This window comes from Echinops telfairi, unplaced genomic scaffold, assembly GCF_000313985.2.
Source record: "Echinops telfairi isolate 266 unplaced genomic scaffold, ASM31398v2 ScPeMD7_7468;HRSCAF=8506_0, whole genome shotgun sequence".
Classification (NCBI taxonomy): Eukaryota; Metazoa; Chordata; class Mammalia; order Afrosoricida; family Tenrecidae; genus Echinops; species Echinops telfairi.
This window is the reverse complement of record NW_022111369.1, coordinates 44,942,837-44,951,640: the sequence shown is the minus strand read 5'-3', so window position 1 is coordinate 44,951,640 and position 8,804 is coordinate 44,942,837. Positions and strand designations below refer to the sequence as shown.

The following is an 8,804-nucleotide window of genomic DNA, read 5'->3' as shown; positions in this document are numbered from 1 at the left end:
GATGGAACAATGGAATGATATGGTATCTGTATTCGCTCCCAATAAAATGGTTTTGGTGGGGGAAATCTATTGCATATTTCTCCTATTTCAGCCACGCCTTTTAAAAATGTTTTCTTGGAAAATAATGGCCTCCATGCTTCTGGTACAATGGCTAGTACTTTTCATGTGTGTTGGCCTTGACCATCATGGTGAATGGTCCGACACAGGTCTTTTCTGCTCTGCCCAGTACCACTTTCTCTGAGGTGCCCCGTTCCTCATAAGAAGAGATAAAGCAGTCTTTGGGCAGGTGATCAGTGGCCTGGTCAGCTGCACGGGAGTTCTGCGTGGAAACTAGGGCTGCCTGGATGACCTGGAAAGTTTGCTGCCCCCATCTTTGAGGATTCTTCCAAGTCGAAACCATCTCAGTGTCCTCCCTCCACGCAGACTTGCAGACTGCATCCAAAGCATCACCTCTGGCCTGGCTGGCCCTCAGTAGAACATTCCTGGCACTCAGTCTCCTGGGTCTGAGCCATCTGTGAGCACTTTCAGGCTGTGATTTTTCAGAATTGACTCAGTGGCAGTGAGAGTGAGCGAGTCTTCTGAAATGCCTTTTGGTGGGTTTAAACTGCCAACCTTTCAAACGGTGATTGAACCTGGGGACAAAGCGTCATATTGACCACATTTGATAGATCTGAGAAGGGTTCATGAAGGGTCATCACATTTGGGGGTTTTATGTCCCCCTAATTCAATGCTTATAAAGCTCTAGGGGAGCATGTGTTAGGCACTAGGCTGCTCACATGAGGTTGGCGGTTAAACCCATGAGGCTGTCCACTCCTGGAAAGACTTAGAGGCTCTGCGTTTCGGAGTGGGTCACTGTGAGCTGGGGCCCGGGTGACGTACTGCGGTCCACTTGGGCTGCTCACCAAACTTCAGCAATTCACAACCACTGGCAGGTCAACAGTAGAAAGATAAGACTTTCTCCTTCCCTAGTGAGTTACAGCTTCTGAAATCCAAAGGGACAATTCTCTGTCCTATAGGGTCACCATGAGCCTAACTCAGTTCACTGGCAGTGAGTACATACTTTAGTGTATAAAGTAAATCTTAAACATCTAATTTGTGTTTTCTTATCTGATTAGCTGAATCAATTGGCCGAGCAAGCAAATGCTGCCAGCCAAGTGGCCACTGTGTGTGAGTGACCAGAATACAGGGGATCAAACCAGAGCTCCAAACTCACTGCCGTCAATTCCAGCTCACAGTAGTGTATGGGTGGCCCCAAGCCACTCAAGAGACTTTAAAGTCAAATGGTTCAACGGGAAGATCTGCACGGAGGTCAAGGGTTTTCTTAAGACCCTTGTAGAAACGGATACTTTTTACATTGGAAAATCGAGAAAGTGCAAAAATAACTGCAATGAGTCTGAACTGTTTTTCCCCTCAGACCTTGTATCTTGACTTGTATCTTGCATTCTTTCCCAGATCTTGACTGAGTGCTTCAGGTACACAGTATGTGTTTATTATGTAGCTTTCTTTAGTCACTTTTCATTGGATCTGGACTAGTATGTACCCAACTGTGTAAAATGCCTTCCCTAACATCTAACAGCTGGGGCCCTGGTGATGCACTGGCTACAATTGGGGCACTAACTGTAAGGTCAGCAGTTCTAAACCACCAGCTGCTCCAGAGTAGAACGATGAGGCTTTCTATGCCCGTAAAGAGTTAGTCTCAGAAACCCACAGTGGCAGTTCTACTTTGTCCCATAGGGTCCTAATGAGTTGGAATTGACTCAATCACAGTGAGTCTGGGGTTTGGTTTAATGTGCAACACAAAAGAGAACACAGAAGCCCTAGTGACTCTATCAGTAAGTGCTGGACGGCTCACCAAAAGGTCAATGGTTCAAACTCACCCATCATTCCTCAGGAGAATGATGAACCTGTCTACTTCCTTAAAGATTTACACCTCAGAAGCCCTGCAAGGGTCGTTCTGAGTCAGAATTTACTCCATGGTAGTGGGTGGGACTGTGCAACACATTTTTCTTCAAATGTCATTTGTAGATCATTTCTCTAGACCTGCAAAGAACATAATGAAATAATGTGCTAGAAAGCATTTTGTAAGCTGTGAAGCACTATTAAAAACGTTATATTCAAAGAGGACTGTGGGGCTGGCCCCACCACACGACATGACACCCCCTCTCTGACCCACAGTTGTACGGGGGACAGCACTGAAGACACAGTGTGGGAATTGTGCTGGTCTGAGCACCCACACCAGAGCAAAACACAAAGGGAGAGCGACAGGGCAGCAAGGGGAGCAAAGCAATGAAATACGGGAGGAAGCCCAAAAATAGACTTCGGAATCGGTGGGCAGGGCGTGGCACTTCACCGGATACTATTGGAAAGCTTTCAGAAGGGTCAGCAGACAGACTTGGAACTATTTATAGGCGTTTCTTTTCTTTTTCCTTTTTATATTTTTTCTGTTTCTCATGTCTATCCATATAAGATAGGAAGGATAGCCAATCCTGAGGAGACAGCAAGGAGGGCAGCGGCTGGCGGGCGGGGAGGGGGCGGGGCATGGGAAGGAGCAGCTGGGAGAAAGGGAGCGGAGAGCCAACAAACCCAGGGACAAGGGGACAATAAGAGATCTAAAATCGATAGTGAAGACGGCGTCACTTGTAGAAGACAGAGTAGAATGCCTTATAGGGTTTGATAAAGCACAATGTAGCCAAGAGAAAGTACGGAGAGTTGAATGAAGGTCAAACATGACAATGGAACAGGAGGAAAGTAAAGAGAAATAGAGGAAAGGACTAGAAGGCAAAAGACATTTTTAGAGGTATAAATAAAGACATGCACATATGTAAATATATAAATATATAACAATAGGAATATAGGTATATGTATATATATTTACAGATTAAGTATTAAGGTAGCAGACAGGCATTGGGTCTCTACTCAAGTACCCCTCAAAGCAAGAACACTTTGTTCTTATAACTTGGCATTCTGTGATATTCACCTTCTCAACACGATCGCTGAAGACAAAATGGGTGCATAAGTAAATGTGGTAAAGAAAGCTGATGGTGCCCGGTTATTAGAAGATACAGTATCTGGGTTCTTAAAAGCTTGAAGTTAAACAAGCAACCATCTAGCAGGGAAGCAACAAAGCCTACATGGAAGAAGCACACCAGCTTGTGTGATCATGAAGTGTCAACGGGATCAGGTATCAGGCATCAGAAGACCCCAAACAAACAAATATATAGATGCAAATGATGGGGGTTGGAGTGGAGACCCAAAGCCCATCTATAGACAATTGGACATTCCCTCACAGAAGGGTCACTAGAAAAGAACAAGACAGCCAGGGTGCAGCATAGCACTGACAGAACACATAGCATTCCTCTAGTTCTTTAATGCTTCCTCCCCCACCGCTATCATGATCCCAGTTCTATCTTACAAATCCAGCGAGACCAGAGCATGTACATTGGCATAGATAAGAGCTCTCCATACATGGAATCTAGGTCAGATAAATCCCTCAGACACAGCAACGGGAGTGGTGATATCATGAAGGTAGGGGGAAAGAGGGGGAGGAAGGGGAGAAATGGGGAACCAATTACAATGATTGATGTATGACCCCCCAGGGGAACAAACAACAGAAATGTGGATAAAGAGAGACACCGGATGGTGTAAGATATGAAAATAATAATTTATCACTTTTCAGGGGTCCACAAGGGTGGGAGGGTTAGAGAGGGAGGGGGAAATGAGGAGCTGATACTGAGGGCTCAAGCAGAAAGAAAATGTTTTGGAAATGATGATGGCAACATATGTACAAATGTGTCTGATACAACTGATGTATGGAGTCTTATAAGAGCTGTAAGAGCCCCCAATAAAATGATTTATTAAGTTTAAAAAGTTGCTATTAGTACAACTTCGGGGGGTGTTAAATTTTAAATGTTTAAGTGAGCCAGGGTTTTACATAAATCATGGTGCCAGAGAAGCCAATCCTAATACTCTAGAGACACATCTGCAAAAAGTGAACTATACTGCTGGGTTTTACTATCTTAAATGCTAGAATTCTTCCCAAGAGAACAGAAATAATTCAAGAATCCTGCCTTCCTCCCTTTCTTAAAACAATTAAGTGTGTGATGAACTCTGCTGTTCACAGACAATTAGAGCAGGACACACCCTAAGACCGTGTGCAAAGTGGCCGTCACATCTGATCCCCATGTCCTGCCTTGCTTCTCCCTGTCAAGCGTCGGATTCAGCGCAGCCGGGCTTCCATCAATAGCTGTGGAACTGACCGGGATGCACGAAAAGCATGGAACTCCTTGCTACTCAACGGCACCGGGACCTTATCAGAGCGGCAGAACCCAAGCCATGTCCAAGACATGCTTGGGGTTCTGCATTTTCTCAAGCCCTCCAGACGTGACGTGGTGGACACACTCCATGCTAGGTATGTCCCTTCAGTTCGTCGTGGAGGTCCCTTGTAGAAAGGTGCGGTGCACACATTATTGTGCCCCTCCACCTGCAGGCACAGTCTGATCACATGAGTGTGGTCATAGGCTGGCATGTGCCACGCAGGCCACAAGTGCTGGGAAGTGAATGCTACCAGAGCCACACTGTAACCTAGAAAGGACAGTGAGTGGTATATAAATACCAAAGTTGTCTTAACCTTTCAAGGCAATCCTGCAGTGTGTTCCACATGGTCTTTCCAAAGGTCCCCTGTGAGTTTGAACTCCACTTGACTGTAGTGCTAACCCACTCATTAAGGCACCTTTTATTGGCTTTCCTATCTGCCCCATGTCACGTTTCTATACCCTCACATTGCTTTCTGAGATCACCTCCCAAATACAGTAACATACTTTCCATCTGATCCCGATCTCAAAGTCAGCTTTGGGAAGCATTCACACTTCAACAAGTTACCTCTCACTTCTCATCATCTATCCTCTAATAAAGCTCACCCCCACCCCCCATTTTAAAGGATGAGGAAACTAAAGCTCCAAAACGATAAATGCCCAAGAGATCAACAAGATCAAGTACATCAGTAGGGATTCAACCACCTGGCTTCCAAATCTGGTTCTACTCCAGGGGCCTCTGCTCACTCACGGGAAGAATCTGAATGTTAGACAGAGTGATTGCTACAGTACCTTTGTAGTTCTGAGTTCAAGGTAAGAGAAAAAAACCAAGAGCTCGGGTCTCCTGATAAAAAAATCCGAAGATTCTTTCCAACTCAATAAATTTCCTCTCTCACCAATTTATGTTATATTATAAGAGCAATAACAACAAAATCCAAGTTATAGCATTGAACTAAAAAATGCACTATATTCTTTGGTCCCTCGAGCCTAAATCACTTTGTTTACAACCAATTCATGACAATTCATACTAATGAAAAAGCACACCAACATAAATAATTCAAAGACTCACTAATAGCCAACCCAGCTGTAAGGCACTCTTGCCAAAGGAAACATCACAAGAGGCCACAAAGGCTGGGCTGGTGGTGGGAATGACTTCTAATGCATGCAGATGATCTACAGGGCGAAAAGCACTCTATTGCCAGCCTAAAGTTTCAGAAACATGTTCACTTTAAAGTCGTTTAGTAATGAAGATGACTACCTATCTGACAGTTTACTATACTGTGAGGGTTTGCATTGATGCTGGAAACTATTCCACTGGTATTTTAATGCCTTGGTGAACAGATTTCAGGAAGGTTTCCAGACTAAGATAGGCTGGTGACTAAAATGAAAGGCTAGATGATCTTACTTCTCAAAATGAGGTCATGGAAACCCTATAGATTACAACAGATATCATGCTGGAAGTTCAATCCCCGAGGTTGGAAGGAATAGTGTTTGCAACAATAGACTTGAGTGTACCAAGTATCTTGAAGATGGTTTTGTTGTTTTGTTTTGTTCTATTGTTCATGGGGTTGCCAGCAATGTGAGAGGGGAGGAGATCTTCAGTGGAAATGGACAAGACACCAAGTGGCTGTGGAATTTCAAAGCCTGGGCTAGCTCAGAAGTCTGCGCAAGTATTCTACCTGGGCCTTAATCTGATTCCACCACTTCTCTATTACATGAGTTTCCCTCCAACTCCCTTCATACCACATTGCCAGCCCAGGTCTTCAATGTTGCTGCAGGAAATTCGTGGAACACAGTAAAAGGGATGCAAATAAACTGTGAAAGTGCAGCGAACCACAAGGCAGCTCTACTGGCATCGGAACAGAGCTGGGGTAATCCAGAATCATTGTATCTCCAAAAAAAGCATGCATCTTTTCCCTTCTGTCCTTCCCCCGCTTAGAGTAGCATATGGTGGGCAAAATCTCCCAAGTGAATCTGTCCAAATTCATCTCCATCAATGCATTCTCTCAGAACTTGGAGCCTATTTCTACCTCTCTCATCCACAGAGGCGCATCCTCTGGCAACCACAGGTATTACAAACCTGTATCCATGTTGATTATTAGCCACAGATACAGTTAGACATTAGTTGAAATAAGGTACTTGATATAGGTGTAGTAATGTGACACTGAATCTGTACCTCAGGTTTGTGACTGCATGGAGACAGGAAACGAAGAGGAACTGGAGCACTGTGAAACAAGATGAGGTCATTAATGCCCCACATGTGGTGTGGCTTAAGACCAAATAAGGGAATGCCCTATCATTTGACTGTTGTGTAATTGATTTGCATCTGTACCTGACACCCCTTATAGCCCAGTTCAGAGTCTCCCTGTCCTCCCCTTTACTTCAGCCACTGCCAAAGCAGGTAGCACGATTAATAATAACCCATCAGCATCTAGTGTCACTGCCCTAAATATGCTGTTCACGCTCTGGCCACCAAGTGGTGACACCGTGGAGACATATGCGGTGCCTGCAATCACAGTCAGCCCTGGAAGGAGAAGAAGTTGATTCCCAGGTGCACCTGTTGGTCAAGAGGTAGTAAAAAATTCTCCATCCTCTTTTAGGCAGAGAATCCTGAGGTGCATTCCAAAGAGCCCCTCAAAGTACCCCTGGAAGAAGCAAACCAGTGTCCCAATCTAGAGTGAACTTTCTCCCCTTCCCAGTTTCCTGCTTCCCAATATAATTGGAATGCAAGTTCTTCTCTCAGACCCTACTTTTGAGAGGAACATCAGTATGAAAGTCATTACCAAAATTATCATAGAACGTAAATCTTCAAGATAGGACTTCTCACTGCCATCGAGTCAATGCTGATTCATAAGGAGCCCCTGTGGGTTTCCAAGACTGTAGCTGTTTATGGGAGTAGAAAGCCCCATCTTTCTCCCTCAGAGGCTGCTGGTGGATTTGAACTACCAACCATGTGGTTCAAAGGGCAGCACTTAACCACTACACCACCAGGGCTCCAACAAGATAGGACTATAAACTGGAATCTTTAGTGATCAGACAAAATGGGACAATATAGGTGTAGGTAAGTGAAGAGGAAATGACCCCTGCCACGTAGTAGCATCATAATTACCCATATGTTCCTGTGATGGACTGAGGTGAGGAGTGAATGGAAGTATGGGCATATGTGCTACCAATGGGATTTGAGATGCTGCTGCTGTTGTTATGAACTGTTGGGTTGCTTATGACTCAGAATGACCCTAAGTACAATAGCACAAAGTACCACATGGTCCTGCACCCCCTCCCAATTGCTGCTGTGGTGGCGTCCATTGTTTGCAACCACTGTGTTATCCATGTCATTGAAAGTCTTCCTCTTTTTTGCTGACTGCAGTGTCACCAAGCACGAAGTCCTTCTTGAGGGACAGGTCCTTCCTGATGACATGTCCAAAATCTAGGGGATAACTCTTGACATCTTCCCTTCTAAGAAGCGTTCCGGCCATACACCTTCCAACACAGATTTCATCATTCTTCTCACGGTCCTGGGTATTTTTAATATTCTTTGCTGTCAAAGAATATTAAAAGTACCGTGGACTGCCAAGAGGACAAGCAATTCCCTCTTGGAAGAAATCTGGCCAGAGTGCTCCTTCGAGGCAAGGATGGTGAGACTTCATCTTTCTTTAGACATGTTGTTGGAAGAGACTAGTCCCTGGAGAAGGACGTCACGGGTAAGGCAGCGGGGCCGTGAAAAAGAAAAAGCCCCTCCACAAGACGGGCGGACACCGTGGCACTTACCTACACCACAATGGGCTCGAGCATGAGACCATGGTGAGGATGGCGCAGTGGGCGGGGCTTCATGCTTGTGTGCACAGGATCGTTATGGGTTGGAACCGACTCAACGGCACCAAGCAACAGCACAACAGCCAGCACCACAATTTAAAGGCATCGGTTCAGTCTTGCACTGTCGTTGTCCAGGTGTCACATGCCGATGAGGAGACGGAAAAGACTGTGACTCGGGTCTTGCACACGTTAGTCTTCAAAGTGACTGCTTTGTAACACGTTTTGCTCTCTCATTTACTACCTGCTTCTGGACTTGAACTTTTCTGCCTTAAACTCTTGTACTCTTCCCAGTGTCTTTTTATTGCCTTCATTTTTTTTGCTGACCTTCTTCTTAATGTATACTGTTTTCTCCTTCAACCTCTGCCCTCTAGCTCATAGTTTACTTCTCCAAACTCTGAAAACCATAAAGGAATGTTTCTCTCTTTGTGAAAACCATTTCTTAACTCTTACAATAGTGGTCTCGTACAATACTTGCCCTGTGGTGATTGGTCTATTTCCCTCAGTATAATGGCCTCCAGGTTCATCCATGTGCTGTAGTGTTCCCTGGATTCATTAGCATTCTTTGGCATTTTGTAGTATTTCATTGTGTGTGTGTGCCATGGTTGCAGGTTTTACATTTAGGTCTCTGATCCAGCTTGAGCTAGTTTGTGTGTATGGTGTGAGATATGGGTCCTGTTTCGT

The 8,804-nt window shown here is 44.9% G+C and overlaps 1 pseudogene; it reads right to left on the bottom strand.

Annotated features, from left to right (window-relative positions):
- LOC101651458 overlaps positions 1–447 on the bottom strand; it is a 44,554-nt pseudogene extending 44,107 nt beyond the window's left edge.
- Positions 448–8,804: the final 8,357 nt, after the last annotated feature.